The following is a 17,486-nucleotide window of genomic DNA, read 5'->3' as shown; positions in this document are numbered from 1 at the left end:
AGGTAAGTCGGAAAGCAAAAGTCCTATATCCTATGATATCACTTAGAGGCGTTATCTAATAACTGACACAAAGGAACATATTTCCACAGAGAAAGTCAATCACAGACTTATTAAAAAAAATACTATGCTTATCTAAAAGGAAAGGTGGGGGGAATGGATAAATGAAGATTAGCATTACCATATGTATACAAACACATATTATACACATATATCAAAAAGACCGACCATACAGCAAGGAAGGTTTACGCAACACTCTGTAATAATTTACACGGGAAGAGGATCTCTACATAAATAGGTATATAGAATATGTAGATGAACCAGAGTGCGTATACCTTGGACAAGCAACATTCTAACCATTACCCCAATTGAAAAAATCAAAACCACGAACTAGGAGTAATGAGACATGAACTTATGGGGGGTTTTCCTGGCCCATTCCATTCAAATTTACAACCTAGGCAAACGACTTCCAGAACGGCTCTGCTGCCCTAGTACCCAGATTTGGGAATGGAGAAATGCTGCATCCTTGTGGCCGTTTCCCACAACAGCAGCTTTAAACCCACTGCAAAAGGTCACTAAATATTCACCAATTGCAGTGCTGTAAATGACACCTGCCCTCCAAAAAATACTGAGGTCGAAAATCGACCAAAAAATTCTAGAGTGCAACCTTCCAAAAAGGAAATTTGAAGAGGTATATTATACTCACACTTTTTTTCTTTTTTCTTTTAACAGAAAAGAAAAAGGCGTGGAAAAATGATGAATTGTAGGAATTTTTACAGACACGTAAACCCAAATTACAAAAACCTATCAGCTCACACCAGTCAGAATGGCCATCAACAAAAATGCTGCAAACAATAAATGCTGACGTGATTGTGGAGAAATGCGTACCCTCGATTCTAAGGGGGACGTGGTAAGAGCCACTAATGAAAGCACAATTGAGGTGCCTTGAAAAGGTAAACGTTGAGCTACCATACCAGTCAATCAATCATACCCACTGCTGGGTCTATCACCTGAGAAAATGAAAATCAAAAATCACAGGCTGGCAATCCTGCACTCCAGCAATATTTACCATAGGCAACACTTGGAAGCAACGAAAATGTCCATCAACAGAGGAATGCACCAAGAAGAAGTGGTCCATGTACACAATGGAATATTAGCCATGGAAAACATTGAAGCACTGCTCTTCGAGGCACCATAGATGAGCCTGGAGATAATCACAAAACATGAAGTAGGTCGGAAAGCAAAAGGCCTACAGCCTATCTTATCACTTATGGCATTATCTAATAACTGACACAGATGAACAGATTTCCAAAGAGAAAGACACTCACAGGCTTAGAAAACAAACTATGCTCATCTAAAAGGAAAGGAGGGGGGGAAATTGAGAAATGAAGATTAGTGTTACTATACATATACAAATACATATTATATACATGTATCAAAAAGACCGAACATATAGCAAGGGAGGTCGACGGAACACTGGTATATTTTACATGGGAAGAGGATCTGTACGTTAATAGACATACATGATGTACAAATGAACCAGATTGTGTACACCTAGGACAAACAATATTCTAAACTTTACCCAGATTAAAAAAATTTTAAAAACCAAGAAGAAGTAATGAGACATAAACTTATGGGGATTTCTCCTGGCAAACTCCATTCTAATTTACGACCTAGGACAATGACTTCCAGAAAGGCTCTGCTGCCCTAGTACCCAGATTGGGGCATGGAGAAATGCTACCTCCTTGTGGCCGTTTCCCACAACAGCAGCTTTGAACCCACTGCAAAAGGTCACTAAATTTTCACCAACTTGCAGTTCTGTAAATGACACCAGCCCTCCAGAAAATGTCTGGGGTCAATAATCGACCAAAAAATTCAAAAGAGGGCAACCTTCGAAGAAGACAATTTCAAGAGCTCTATTGTACTCACGGTTTTTTCTTTTAAGAGAAAAGAAAAAGGCGTAGGAATATGATGAATTTCAAAAATTTTAATGACATGCATACCCATACTACAAAAACCTATCAGGTCACAGCAGTCAGAATGGCCATTAGGAAAAATGCTGCAAAAATTAAATGGTGAAGGGAGTGTGGAGAAATGCGTACCCTCGGTTGTAAGGGGGGGCATGTAAGGAGCCACTAATGAAAACACAATGTAGGTGCTTTGAAAAGGGAAACATTGAGCTACCAGTCAATCAATCACAACCGCTGCTTGGCCTATCACCTGAGAAAATGAGAATCAAAAAGTCACAGGCTGGCAAACCTGTACGCCAGCAAGATTTACCACAGCCAGCACTTGGAAGCCATGAAAATGTCCATCAACAGAGGAATGCACCAAGAAGAAGTGGTCCACGTACACAATGGACTATTACTCTAATAATAAATATAAATTAAATTTAAAAACAAACAAAAGCAAGGAGACATCAACATTTGTGGGTTTACCCGGGCACATTGCACTCTAATTTATAACCGAAGAACACCACTGGCCGGTAGGTCTGTTTCCCTAGTACCAGCATGGGGAACGTAGAAAGGCTTCCGCTCTCTGGCCGTTACCTGCAAAAGCAGGTTTAAAGCCTGAGCGAACGGTCACTTCATGTGAACAAGTACTGCAGGGCTGTAAATGAAACCTGCCCTCAAAATGTCTTGAGGGAGATAACGGCCAAAATATTTCAAATGGTGACACATACTTTAAGAAAACACTTGGAAGAAATAAGCTCTAATCACAGCTGGAAAAATAAAAAGGACGTGTCTTAAAGCTCAATTTCAACGCATTATGAGACACATGCAAATTCAACCACAAAGAGGTATCAGCTCACACCACTCAGAATAACCATCAGCAAAAACTACAAAGAATAAATGCTGAAGGTGCTGGGAAGAAATACATACCCTCCACTTTAAGTGGGACGTAACCTGGAAAGAGCCACTAAGGAGAACAAAATAGAGGTGCCTTGAAAAGGTAAACATTGAGCTACCATATGATCCAGCAGACCTATTCCTGGACCTATAAACTAAGAAGACAGAATTGGAAGGACACAGGCACGCAAATCTGCATTGCATAGTATTACAATAGCCAAGATATGGAAGTAACCAAAAAGTTCAACGACAGATGGGTGGACAAAGAAAGCTGCTACCCGTACAGATGGAATATGAGCTAGTGAAAAAATGAAACAATGCCATTTGCAGCACCATAGATGAGTCTAGAAGTAATCACGCAACTTGGAGTAAGTGAGAAAGCGAAAGACACATATCCTACCATATCACATATAGGTGTTACCTAAAAAATGATACAAACAGAGATATTTCCACAGAGAAACACTATCATAGATTCATTAAAAAAACTTATGGTTCACCATATGGAATGGTGTGAGGATTGGATACATTACCATATTGAGGTTAACAGAGAGATACATACACATATGAAATATATAATCACCAAAGACCTACGCAATACCAAGAGAAGACTACTCAACATTGTGTCATAACCTACATGGGAAAAGGATCCGAAGAAGAACAGATATATGTATATGTGTGAAAGAACCACATCTTGCACACCTAGAACAAACAAAACATTGTAATCAAGTTTGCTGTGGTAAAAAATAAAAATTAAGTTAAAAATACCAACAAGAAGTAATGAGACATAAATTAAAGGGCTTTTTCCTCGCACATTCCATTCTAATTTACAACCTAGAACACCACTTCCAGTAAGGCTCTGTTGCCCTAGTAACCAGATTTGGTAAAGGAGAAATGCTGCCGCCTTGTGGCCGATTCCCGCAAGAGCAGCTTTTAACCCACAGCTAATGGTCACTTACCATTCACAAGGACTCAGGGCTGTAAAGGACACCTGCCCTCAAAATTGTGCTGAGATAGGGAATGGATAAAAAAAATTCAAAACGGGCAAAATTTTCAAGAAGATAGTATGAAGAGGTAAGTTTTACTCACTCTCTTTTTAAAGAAAGGAAAATGGATAAAAGCTCAACCTCAGGAATTATTAGACTCATGCAATCTAATCTACAAAAAGTTTTCAACTCGCACCAGTCGACTGACCATTGGCAAAAAGTCTACAAACAATAAATGCTGAAGAGGTTTTAGAGAACTGTGTACCCTCTAGCTGCTGGTGAGATGTAAAAGGGTTAAACGCTAATAATGAGAACAGAAAGGAGCTGCGTTTAAAAGGAAAAATTGAGGTACCATTCAATCCAGCAGGCGCACCAATGGGCCTCTCACCTGAGAAGACCAGAATGAAGAAGACCCGGGCTGCCAAAGCTGCACTGCAGCCTTATTCACAATAGACAGGACAGTGAAGCAACCAAAATGTCCATCAACAGATGAAAGGATAAAGAAGAAGTGGTCCATGTACACAATGAATACTAGCCATGGAAAACAATGAAACACTGTTCTTTGAGTCACCATAGATGATCTTGGAGATAATCACAGAACATGAGGTAAGTCGGAAAGCAAAAGTCCTATATCCTATGATATCACTTAGAGGCGTTATCTAATAACTGACACAAAGGAACATATTTCCACAGAGAAAGTCAATCACAGACTTATTAAAAAAAATACTATGCTTATCTAAAAGGAAAGGTGGGGGGAATGGATAAATGAAGATTAGCATTACCATATGTATACAAACACATATTATACACATATATCAAAAAGACCGACCATACAGCAAGGAAGGTTTACGCAACACTCTGTAATAATTTACACGGGAAGAGGATCTCTACATAAATAGGTATATAGAATATGTAGATGAACCAGAGTGCGTATACCTTGGACAAGCAACATTCTAACCATTACCCCAATTGAAAAAATCAAAACCACGAACTAGGAGTAATGAGACATGAACTTATGGGGGGTTTTCCTGGCCCATTCCATTCAAATTTACAACCTAGGCAAAGGACTTCCAGAACGGCTCTGCTGCCCTAGTACCCAGATTTGGGAATGGAGAAATGCTGCATCCTTGTGGCCGTTTCCCACAACAGCAGCTTTAAACCCACTGCAAAAGGTCACTAAATATTCACCAATTGCAGTGCTGTAAATGACACCTGCCCTCCAAAAAATACTGAGGTCGAAAATCGACCAAAAAATTCTAGAGTGCAACCTTCCAAAAAGGAAATTTGAAGAGGTATATTATAATCACACTTTTTTTCTTTTTTCTTTTAACAGAAAAGAAAAAGGCGTGGAAAAATGATGAATTGTAGGAATTTTTACAGACACGTAAACCCAAATTACAAAAACCTATCAGCTCACACCAGTCAGAATGGCCATCAACAAAAATGCTGCAAACAATAAATGCTGACGTGATTGTGGAGAAATGCGTACCCTCGATTCTAAGGGGGACGTGGTAAGAGCCACTAATGAAAGCACAATTGAGGTGCCTTGAAAAGGTAAACGTTGAGCTACCATACCAGTCAATCAATCATACCCACTGCTGGGTCTATCACCTGAGAAAATGAAAATCAAAAATCACAGGCTGGCAATCCTGCACTCCAGCAATATTTACCATAGGCAACACTTGGAAGCAACGAAAATGTCCATCAACAGAGGAATGCACCAAGAAGTGGTCCATGTACACAATGGAATATTAGCCATGGAAAACATTGAAGCACTGCTCTTCGAGGCACCATAGATGAGCCTGGAGATAATCACAAAACATGAAGTAGGTCGGAAAGCAAAAGGCCTACAGCCTATCTTATCACTTATGGCATTATCTAATAACTGACACAGATGAACAGATTTCCAAAGAGAAAGACACTCACAGGCTTAGAAAACAAACTATGCTCATCTAAAAGGAAAGGAGGGGGGGAAATTGAGAAATGAAGATTAGTGTTACTATACATATACAAATACATATTATATACATGTATCAAAAAGACCGAACATATAGCAAGGGAGGTCGACGGAACACTGGTATATTTTACATGGGAAGAGGATCTGTACGTTAATAGACATACATGATGTACAAATGAACCAGATTGTGTACACCTAGGACAAACAATATTCTAAACTTTACCCAGATTAAAAAAAATTTTAAAAACCAAGAAGAAGTAATGAGACATAAACTTATGGGGATTTCTCCTGGCAAATTCCATTCTAATTTACAACCTAGGACAATGACTTCCAGAAAGGCTCTGCTGCCCTAGTACCCAGATTGGGGCATGGAGAAATGCTACCTCCTTGTGGCCGTTTCCCACAACAGCAGCTTTGAACCCACTGCAAAAGGTCACTAAATTTTCACCAACTTGCAGTTCTGTAAATGACACCAGCCCTCCAGAAAATGTCTGGGGTCAAAAATCGACCAAAAAATTCAAAAGAGGGCAACCTTCGAAGAAGACAATTTCAAGAGCTCTATTGTACTCACGGTTTTTTCTTTTAAGAGAAAAGAAAAAGGCGTAGGAATATGATGAATTTCAAAAATTTTAATGACATGCATACCCATACTACAAAAACCTATCAGCTCACAGCAGTCAGAATGGCCATTAGGAAAAATGCTGCAAAAAATAAATGGTGAAGGGAGTGTGGAGAAATGCGTACCCTCGGTTGTAAGGGGGGGCATGTAAAGAGCCACTAATGAAAACACAATGTAGGTGCTTTGAAAAGGGAAACATTGAGCTACCAGTCAATCAATCACAACCGCTGCTTGGCCTATCACCTGAGAAAATGAGAATCAAAAAGTCACAGGCTGGCAAACCTGTACGCCAGCAAGATTTACCACAGCCAGCACTTGGAAGCCATGAAAATGTCCATCAACAGAGGAATGCACCAAGAAGAAGTGGTCCACGTACACAATGGACTATTACTCTAATAATAAATAGAAATTAAATTTAAAAACAAACAAAAGCAAGGAGACATCAACATTTGTGGGTTTACCCGGGCACATTGCACTCTAATTTATAACCGAAGAACACCCCTGGCCGGTAGGTCTGTTTCCCTAGTACCAGCATGGGGAACGTAGAAAGGCTTCCGCTCTCTGGCCGTTACCTGCAAAAGCAGGTTTAAAGCCTGAGCGAACGGTCACTTCATGTGAACAAGTACTGCAGGGCTGTAAATGAAACCTGCCCTCAAAATGTCTTGAGGGAGATAACGGCCAAAATATTTCAAATGGTGACACATACTTTAAGAAAACACTTGGAAGAAATAAGCTCTAATCACAGCTGGAAAAATAAAAAGGACGTGTCTTAAAGCTCAATTTCAACGCATTATGAGACACATGCAAATTCAACCACAAAGAGGTATCAGCTCACACCACTCAGAATAACCATCAGCAAAAACTACAAAGAATAAATGCTGAAGGTGCTGGGAAGAAATACATACCCTCCACTTTAAGTGGGACGTAACCTGGAAAGAGCCACTAAGGAGAACAAAATAGAGGTGCCTTGAAAAGGTAAACATTGAGCTACCATATGATCCAGCAGACCTATTCCTGGACCTATAAACTAAGAAGACAGAATTGGAAGGACACAGGCACGCAAATCTGCATTGCATAGTATTACAATAGCCAAGATATGGAAGTAACCAAAAAGTTCAACGACAGATGGGTGGACAAAGAAAGCTGCTACCCGTACAGATGGAATATGAGCTAGTGAAAAAATGAAACAATGCCATTTGCAGCACCATAGATGAGTCTAGAAGTAATCACGCAACTTGGAGTAAGTGAGAAAGCGAAAGACACATATCCTACCATATCACATATAGGTGTTACCTAAAAAATGATACAAACAGAGATATTTCCACAGAGAAACACTATCATAGATTCATTAAAAAAACTTATGGTTCACCATATGGAATGGTGTGAGGATTGGATACATTACCATATTGAGGTTAACAGAGAGATACATACACATATGAAATATATAATCACCAAAGACCTACGCAATACCAAGAGAAGACTACTCAACATTGTGTCATAACCTACATGGGAAAAGGATCCGAAGAAGAACAGATATATGTATATGTGTGAAAGAACCACATCTTGCACACCTAGAACAAACAAAACATTGTAATCAAGTTTGCTGTGGTAAAAAATAAAAATTAAGTTAAAAATACCAACAAGAAGTAATGAGACATAAATTAAAGGGCTTTTTCCTCGCACATTCCATTCTAATTTACAACCTAGAACACCACTTCCAGTAAGGCTCTGTTGCCCTAGTAACCAGATTTGGTAAAGGAGAAATGCTGCCGCCTTGTGGCCGATTCCCGCAAGAGCAGCTTTTAACCCACAGCTAATGGTCACTTACCATTCACAAGGACTCAGGGCTGTAAAGGACACCTGCCCTCAAAATTGTGCTGAGATAGGGAATGGATAAAAAAAATTCAAAACGGGCAAAATTTTCAAGAAGATAGTATGAAGAGGTAAGTTTTACTCACTCTCTTTTTAAAGAAAGGAAAATGGATAAAAGCTCAACCTCAGGAATTATTAGACTCATGCAATCTAATCTACAAAAAGTTTTCAACTCGCACCAGTCGACTGACCATTGGCAAAAAGTCTACAAACAATAAATGCTGAAGAGGTTTTAGAGAACTGTGTACCCTCTAGCTGCTGGTGAGATGTAAAAGGGTTAAACGCTAATAATGAGAACAGAAAGGAGCTGCGTTTAAAAGGAAAAATTGAGGTACCATTCAATCCAGCAGGCGCACCAATGGGCCTCTCACCTGAGAAGACCAGAATGAAGAAGACCCGGGCTGCCAAAGCTGCACTGCAGCCTTATTCACAATAGACAGGACAGTGAAGCAACCAAAATGTCCATCAACAGATGAAAGGATAAAGAAGAAGTGGTCCATGTACACAATGAATACTAGCCATGGAAAACAATGAAACACTGCTCTTTGAGGCACCATAGATGATCTTGGAGATAATCACAGAACATGAGGTAAGTCGGAAAGCAAAAGTCCTATATCCTATGATATCACTTAGAGGCGTTATCTAATAACTGACACAAAGGAACATATTTCCACAGAGAAAGTCAATCACAGACTTATTAAAAAAAATACTATGCTTATCTAAAAGGAAAGGTGGGGGGAATGGATAAATGAAGATTAGCATTACCATATGTATACAAACACATATTATACACATATATCAAAAAGACCGACCATACAGCAAGGAAGGTTTACGCAACACTCTGTAATAATTTACACGGGAAGAGGATCTCTACATAAATAGGTATATAGAATATGTAGATGAACCAGAGTGCGTATACCTTGGACAAGCAACATTCTAACCATTACCCCAATTGAAAAAATCAAAACCACTAACTAGGAGTAATGAGACATGAACTTATGGGGGGTTTTCCTGGCCCATTCCATTCAAATTTACAACCTAGGCAAACGACTTCCAGAACGGCTCTGCTGCCCTAGTACCCAGATTTGGGAATGGAGAAAAGCTGCATCCTTGTGGCCGTTTCCCACAACAGCAGCTTTAAACCCACTGCAAAAGGTCACTAAATATTCACCAATTGCAGTGCTGTAAATGACACCTGCCCTCCAAAAAATACTGAGGTCGAAAATCGACCAAAAAATTCTAGAGTGCAACCTTCCAAAAAGGAAATTTGAAGAGGTATATTATACTCACACTTTTTTTCTTTTTTCTTTTAACAGAAAAGAAAAAGGCGTGGAAAAATGATGAATTGTAGGAATTTTTACAGACACGTAAACCCAAATTACAAAAACCTATCAGCTCACACCAGTCAGAATGGCCATCAACAAAAATGCTGCAAACAATAAATGCTGACGTGATTGTGGAGAAATGCGTACCCTCGATTCTAAGGGGGACGTGGTAAGAGCCACTAATGAAAGCACAATTGAGGTGCCTTGAAAAGGTAAACGTTGAGCTACCATACCAGTCAATCAATCATACCCACTGCTGGGTCTATCACCTGAGAAAATGAAAATCAAAAATCACAGGCTGGCAATCCTGCACTCCAGCAATATTTACCATAGGCAACACTTGGAAGCAACGAAAATGTCCATCAACAGAGGAATGCACCAAGAAGAAGTGGTCCATGTACACAATGGAATATTAGCCATGGAAAACATTGAAGCACTGCTCTTCGAGGCACCATAGATGAGCCTGGAGATAATCACAAAACATGAAGTAGGTCGGAAAGCAAAAGGCCTACAGCCTATATTATCACTTATGGCATTATCTAATAACTGACACAGATGAACAGATTTCCAAAGAGAAAGACACTCACAGGCTTAGAAAACAAACTATGCTCATCTAAAAGGAAAGGAGGGGGGGAAACTGAGAAATGAAGATTAGTGTTAGTATACATATACAAATACATATTATATACATGTATCAAAAAGACCGAACATATAGCAAGGGAGGTCGACGGAACACTGGTATATTTTACATGGGAAGAGGATCTGTACGTTAATAGACATACATGATGTACAAATGAACCAGATTGTGTACACCTAGGACAAACAATATTCTAAACTTTACCCAGATTAAAAAAAATTTTAAAAACCAAGAAGAAGTAATGAGACATAAACTTATGGGGATTTCTCCTGGCAAATTCCATTCTAATTTACAACCTAGGACAATGACTTCCAGAAAGGCTCTGCTGCCCTAGTACCCAGATTGGGGCATGGAGAAATGCTACCTCCTTGTGGCCGTTTCCCACAACAGCAGCTTTGAACCCACTGCAAAAGGTCACTAAATTTTCACCAACTTGCAGTTCTGTAAATGACACCAGCCCTCCAGAAAATGTCTGGGGTCAAAAATCGACCAAAAAATTCAAAAGAGGGCAACCTTCGAAGAAGACAATTTCAAGAGCTCTATTGTACTCACGGTTTTTTCTTTTAAGAGAAACGAAAAAGGCGTAGGAATATGATGAATTTCAAAAATTTTAATGACATGCATACCCATACTACAAAAACCTATCAGCTCACAGCAGTCAGAATGGCCATTAGGAAAAATGCTGCAAAAATTAAATGGTGAAGGGAGTGTGGAGAAATGCGTACCCTCGGTTGTAAGGGGGGGCATGTAAGGAGCCACTAATGAAAACACAATGTAGGTGCTTTGAAAAGGGAAACATTGAGCTACCAGTCAATCAATCACAACCGCTGCTTGGCCTATCACCTGAGAAAATGAGAATCAAAAAGTCACAGGCTGGCAAACCTGTACGCCAGCAAGATTTACCACAGCCAGCACTTGGAAGCCATGAAAATGTCCATCAACAGAGGAATGCACCAAGAAGAAGTGGTCCACGTACACAATGGACTATTACTCTAATAATAAATATAAATTAAATTTAAAAACAAACAAAAGCAAGGAGACATCAACATTTGTGGGTTTACCCGGGCACATTGCACTCTAATTTATAACCGAAGAACACCCCTGGCCGGTAGGTCTGTTTCCCTAGTACCAGCATGGGGAACGTAGAAAGGCTGCCGCTCTCTGACCGTTACCTGCAAAAGCAGGTTTAAAGCCTGAGCGAACGGTCACTTCATGTGAACAAGTACTGCAGGGCTGTAAATGAAACCTGCCCTCAAAATGTCTTGAGGGAGATAACGGCCAAAATATTTCAAATGGTGACACATACTTTAAGAAAACACTTGGAAGAAATAAGCTCTAATCACAGCTGGAAAAATAAAAAGGACGTGTCTTAAGGCTCAATTTCAACGCATTATGAGACACATGCAAATTCAACCACAAAGAGGTATCAGCTCACACCACTCAGAATAACCATCAGCAAAAACTACAAAGAATAAATGCTGAAGGTGCTGGGAAGAAATACATACCCTCCACTTTAAGTGGGACGTAACCTGGAAAGAGCCACTAAGGAGAACAAAATAGAGGTGCCTTGAAAAGGTAAACATTGAGCTACCATATGATCCAGCAGACCTATTCCTGGACCTATAAACTAAGAAGACAGAATTGGAAGGACACAGGCACGCAAATCTGCATTGCATAGTATTACAATAGCCAAGATATGGAAGTAACCAAAAAGTCCAACGACAGATGGGTGGACAAAGAAAGCTGCTACCCGTACAGATGGAATATGAGCTAGTGAAAAAATGAAACAATGCCATTTGCAGCACCATAGATGAGTCTAGAAGTAATCACGCAACTTGGAGTAAGTGAGAAAGCGAAAGACACATATCCTACCATATCACATATAGGTGTTACCTAAAAAATGATACAAACAGAGATATTTCCACAGAGAAACACTATCATAGATTCATTAAAAAAACTTATGGTTCACCATATGGAATGGTGTGAGGATTGGATACATTACCATATTGAGGTTAACAGAGAGATACATACACATATGAAATATATAATCACCAAAGACCTACGCAATACCAAGAGAAGACTACTCAACATTGTGTCATAACCTACATGGGAAAAGGATCCGAAGAAGAACAGATATATGTATATGTGTGAAAGAACCACATCTTGCACACCTAGAACAAACAAAACATTGTAATCAAGTGTGCTGTGGTAAAAAATAAAAATTAAGTTAAAAATACCAACAAGAAGTAATGAGACATAAATTAAAGGGCTTTTTCCTCGCACATTCCATTCTAATTTACAACCTAGAACACCACTTCCAGTAAGGCTCTGTTGCCCTAGTAACCAGATTTGGTAAAGGAGAAATGCTGCCGCCTTGTGGCCGATTCCCGCAAGAGCAGATTTTAACCCACAGCTAATGGTCACTTACCATTCACAAGGACTCAGGGCTGTAAAGGACACCTGCCCTCAAAATTGTGCTGAGATAGGGAATGGATAAAAAAAATTCAAAACAGGCAAAATTTTCAAGAAGATAGTATGAAGAGGTAAGTTTTACTCACTCTCTTTTTAAAGAAAGGAAAATGGATAAAAGCTCAACCTCAGGAATTATTAGACTCATGCAATCTAATCTACAAAAAGTTTTCAACTCGCACCAGTCGACTGACCATTGGCAAAAAGTCTACAAACAATAAATGCTGAAGAGGTTTTAGAGAACTGTGTACCCTCTAGCTGCTGGTGAGATGTAAAAGGGTTAAACGCTAATAATGAGAACAGAAAGGAGCTGCGTTTAAAAGGAAAAATTGAGGTACCATTCAATCCAGCAGGCGCACCAATGGGCCTCTCACCTGAGAAGACCAGAATGAAGAAGACCCGGGCTGCCAAAGCTGCACTGCAGCCTTATTCACAATAGACAGGACAGTGAAGCAACCAAAATGTCCATCAACAGATGAAAGGATAAAGAAGAAGTGGTCCATGTACACAATGAATACTAGCCATGGAAAACAATGAAACACTGTTCTTTGAGGCACCATAGATGATCATGGAGATAATCACAGAACATGAGGTAAGTCGGAAAGCAAAAGTCCTATATCCTATGATATCACTTAGAGGCGTTATCTAATAACTGACACAAAGGAACATATTTCCACAGAGAAAGACAATCACAGACTTATTAAAAAAAATACTATGCTTATCTAAAAGGAAAGGTTGGGGGAATGGATAAATGAAGATTAGCATTACCATATGTATACAAACACATATTATACACATATATCAAAAAGACCGACCATACAGCAAGGAAGGTTTACGCAACATTCTGTAATAATTTACACGGGAAGAGGATCTCTACATAAATAGGTATATAGAATATGTAGATGAACCAGAGTGCGTATACCTTGGACAAGCAACATTCTAACCATTACCCCAATTGAAAAAATTAAAACCACGAAGTAGGAGTAATGAGACATGAACTTATGGGGGGTTTTCCTGGCCCATTCCATTCAAATTTACAACCTAGGCAAACGACTTCCAGAACGGCTCTGCTGCCCTAGTACCCAGATTTGGGAATGGAGAAATGCTGCATCCTTGTGGCCGTTTCCCACAACAGCAGCTTTAAACCCACTGCAAAAGGTCACTAAATATTCACCAATTGCAGTGCTGTAAATGACACCTGCCCTCCAAAAAATACTGAGGTCGAAAATCGACCAAAAAATTCTAGAGTGCAACCTTCCAAAAAGGAAATTTGAAGAGGTATATTATACTCACACTTTTTTTCTTTTTTCTTTTAACAGAAAAGAAAAAGGCGTGGAAAAATGATGAATTGTAGGAATTTTTACAGACACGTAAACCCAAATTACAAAAACCTATCAGCTCACACCAGTCAGAATGGCCATCAACAAAAATGCTGCAAACAATAAATGCTGACGTGATTGTGGAGAAATGCGTACCCTCGATTCTAAGGGGGACGTGGTAAGAGCCACTAATGAAAGCACAATTGAGGTGCCTTGAAAAGGTAAACGTTGAGCTACCATACCAGTCAATCAATCATACCCACTGCTGGGTCTATCACCTGAGAAAATGAAAATCAAAAATCACAGGCTGGCAATCCTGCACTCCAGCAATATTTACCATAGGCAACACTTGGAAGCAACGAAAATGTCCATCAACAGAGGAATGCACCAAGAAGAAGTGGTCCATGTACACAATGGAATATTAGCCATGGAAAACATTGAAGCACTGCTCTTCGAGGCACCATAGATGAGCCTGGAGATAATCACAAAACATGAAGTAGGTCGGAAAGCAAAAGGCCTACAGCCTATCTTATCACTTATGGCATTATCTAATAACTGACACAGATGAACAGATTTCCAAAGAGAAAGACACTCACAGGCTTAGAAAACAAACTATGCTCATCTAAAAGGAAAGGAGGGGGGGAAATTGAGAAATGAAGATTAGTGTTACTATACATATACAAATACATATTATATACATGTATCAAAAAGACCGAACATATAGCAAGGGAGGTCGACGGAACACTGGTATATTTTACATGGGAAGAGGATCTGTACGTTAATAGACATACATGATGTACAAATGAACCAGATTGTGTACACCTAGGACAAACAATATTCTAAACTTTACCCAGATTAAAAAAATTTTAAAAACCAAGAAGAAGTAATGAGATATAAACTTATGGGGATTTCTCCTGGCAAACTCCATTCTAATTTACGACCTAGGACAATGACTTCCAGAAAGGCTCTGCTGCCCTAGTACCCAGATTGGGGCATGGAGAAATGCTACCTCCTTGTGGCCGTTTCCCACAACAGCAGCTTTGAACCCACTGCAAAAGGTCACTAAATTTTCACCAACTTGCAGTTCTGTAAATGACACCAGCCCTCCAGAAAATGTCTGGGGTCAAAAATCGACCAAAAAATTCAAAAGAGGGCAACCTTCGAAGAAGACAATTTCAAGAGCTCTATTGTACTCACGGTTTTTTCTTTTAAGAGAAACGAAAAAGGCGTAGGAATATGATGAATTTCAAAAATTTTAATGACATGCATACCCATACTACAAAAACCTATCAGCTCACAGCAGTCAGAATGGCCATTAGGAAAAATGCTGCAAAAATTAAATGGTGAAGGGAGTGTGGAGAAATGCGTACCCTCGGTTGTAAGGGGGGGCATGTAAGGAGCCACTAATGAAAACACAATGTAGGTGCTTTGAAAAGGGAAACATTGAGCTACCAGTCAATCAATCACAACCGCTGCTTGGCCTATCACCTGAGAAAATGAGAATCAAAAAGTCACAGGCTGGCAAACCTGTACGCCAGCAAGATTTACCACAGCCAGCACTTGGAAGCCATGAAAATGTCCATCAACAGAGGAATGCACCAAGAAGAAGTGGTCCACGTACACAATGGACTATTACTCTAATAATAAATATAAATTAAATTTAAAAACAAACAAAAGCAAGGAGACATCAACATTTGTGGGTTTACCCGGGCACATTGCACTCTAATTTATAACCGAAGAACACCCCTGGCCGGTAGGTCTGTTTCCCTAGTACCAGCATGGGGAACGTAGAAAGGCTGCCGCTCTCTGGCCGTTACCTGCAAAAGCAGGTTTAAAGCCTGAGCGAACGGTCACTTCATGTGAACAAGTACTGCAGGGCTGTAAATGAAACCTGCCCTCAAAATGTCTTGAGGGAGATAACGGCCAAAATATTTCAAATGGTGACACATACTTTAAGAAAACACTTTGAAGAAATAAGCTCTAATCACAGCTGGAAAAATAAAAAGGACGTGTCTTAAGGCTCAATTTCAACGCATTATGAGACACATGCAAATTCAACCACAAAGAGGTATCAGCTCACACCACTCAGAATAACCATCAGCAAAAACTACAAAGAATAAATGCTGAAGGTGCTGGGAAGAAATACATACCCTCCACTTTAAGTGGGACGTAACCTGGAAAGAGCCACTAAGGAGAACAAAATAGAGGTGCCTTGAAAAGGTAAACATTGAGCTACCATATGATCCAGCAGACCTATTCCTGGACCTATAAACTAAGAAGACAGAATTGGAAGGACACAGGCACGCAAATCTGCATTGCATAGTATTACAATAGCCAAGATATGGAAGTAACCAAAAAGTCCAACGACAGATGGGTGGACAAAGAAAGCTGCTACCCGTACAGATGGAATATGAGCTAGTGAAAAAATGAAACAATGCCATTTGCAGCACCATAGATGAGTCTAGAAGTAATCACGCAACTTGGAGTAAGTGAGAAAGCGAAAGACACATATCCTACCATATCACATATAGGTGTTACCTAAAAAATGATACAAACAGAGATATTTCCACAGAGAAACACTATCATAGATTCATTAAAAAAACTTATGGTTCACCATATGGAATGGTGTGAGAATTGGATACATTACCATATTGAGGTTAACAGAGAGATACATACACATATGAAATATATAATCACCAAAGACCTACGCAATACCAAGAGAAGACTACTCAACATTGTGTCATAACCTACATGGGAAAAGGATCCGAAGAAGAACAGATATATGTATATGTGTGAAAGAACCACATCTTGCACACCTAGAACAAACAAAACATTGTAATCAAGTGTGCTGTGGTAAAAAATAAAAATTAAGTTAAAAATACCAACAAGAAGTAATGAGACATAAATTAAAGGGCTTTTTCCTCGCACATTCCATTCTAATTTACAACCTAGAACACCACTTCCAGTAAGGCTCTGTTGCCCTAGTAACCAGATTTGGTAAAGGAGAAATGCTGCCGCCTTGTGGCCGATTCCCGCAAGAGCAGATTTTAACCCACAGCTAATGGTCACTTACCATTCACAAGGACTCAGGGCTGTAAAGGACACCTGCCCTCAAAATTGTGCTGAGATAGGGAATGGATAAAAAAAATTCAAAACAGGCAAAATTTTCAAGAAGATAGTATGAAGAGGTAAGTTTTACTCACTCTCTTTTTAAAGAAAGGAAAATGGATAAAAGCTCAACCTCAGGAATTATTAGACTCATGCAATCTAATCTACAAAAAGTTTTCAACTCGCACCAGTCGACTGACCATTGGCAAAAAGTCTACAAACAATAAATGCTGAAGAGGTTTTAGAGAACTGTGTACCCTCTAGCTGCTGGTGAGATGTAAAAGGGTTAAACGCTAATAATGAGAACAGAAAGGAGCTGCGTTTAAAAGGAAAAATTGAGGTACCATTCAA

This window comes from Eschrichtius robustus, chromosome 8, assembly GCF_028021215.1.
Source record: "Eschrichtius robustus isolate mEscRob2 chromosome 8, mEscRob2.pri, whole genome shotgun sequence".
Classification (NCBI taxonomy): Eukaryota; Metazoa; Chordata; class Mammalia; order Artiodactyla; family Eschrichtiidae; genus Eschrichtius; species Eschrichtius robustus.
The sequence above is the reverse complement of the archived record's forward strand: the minus strand, read 5'-3'. Positions refer to the sequence as shown.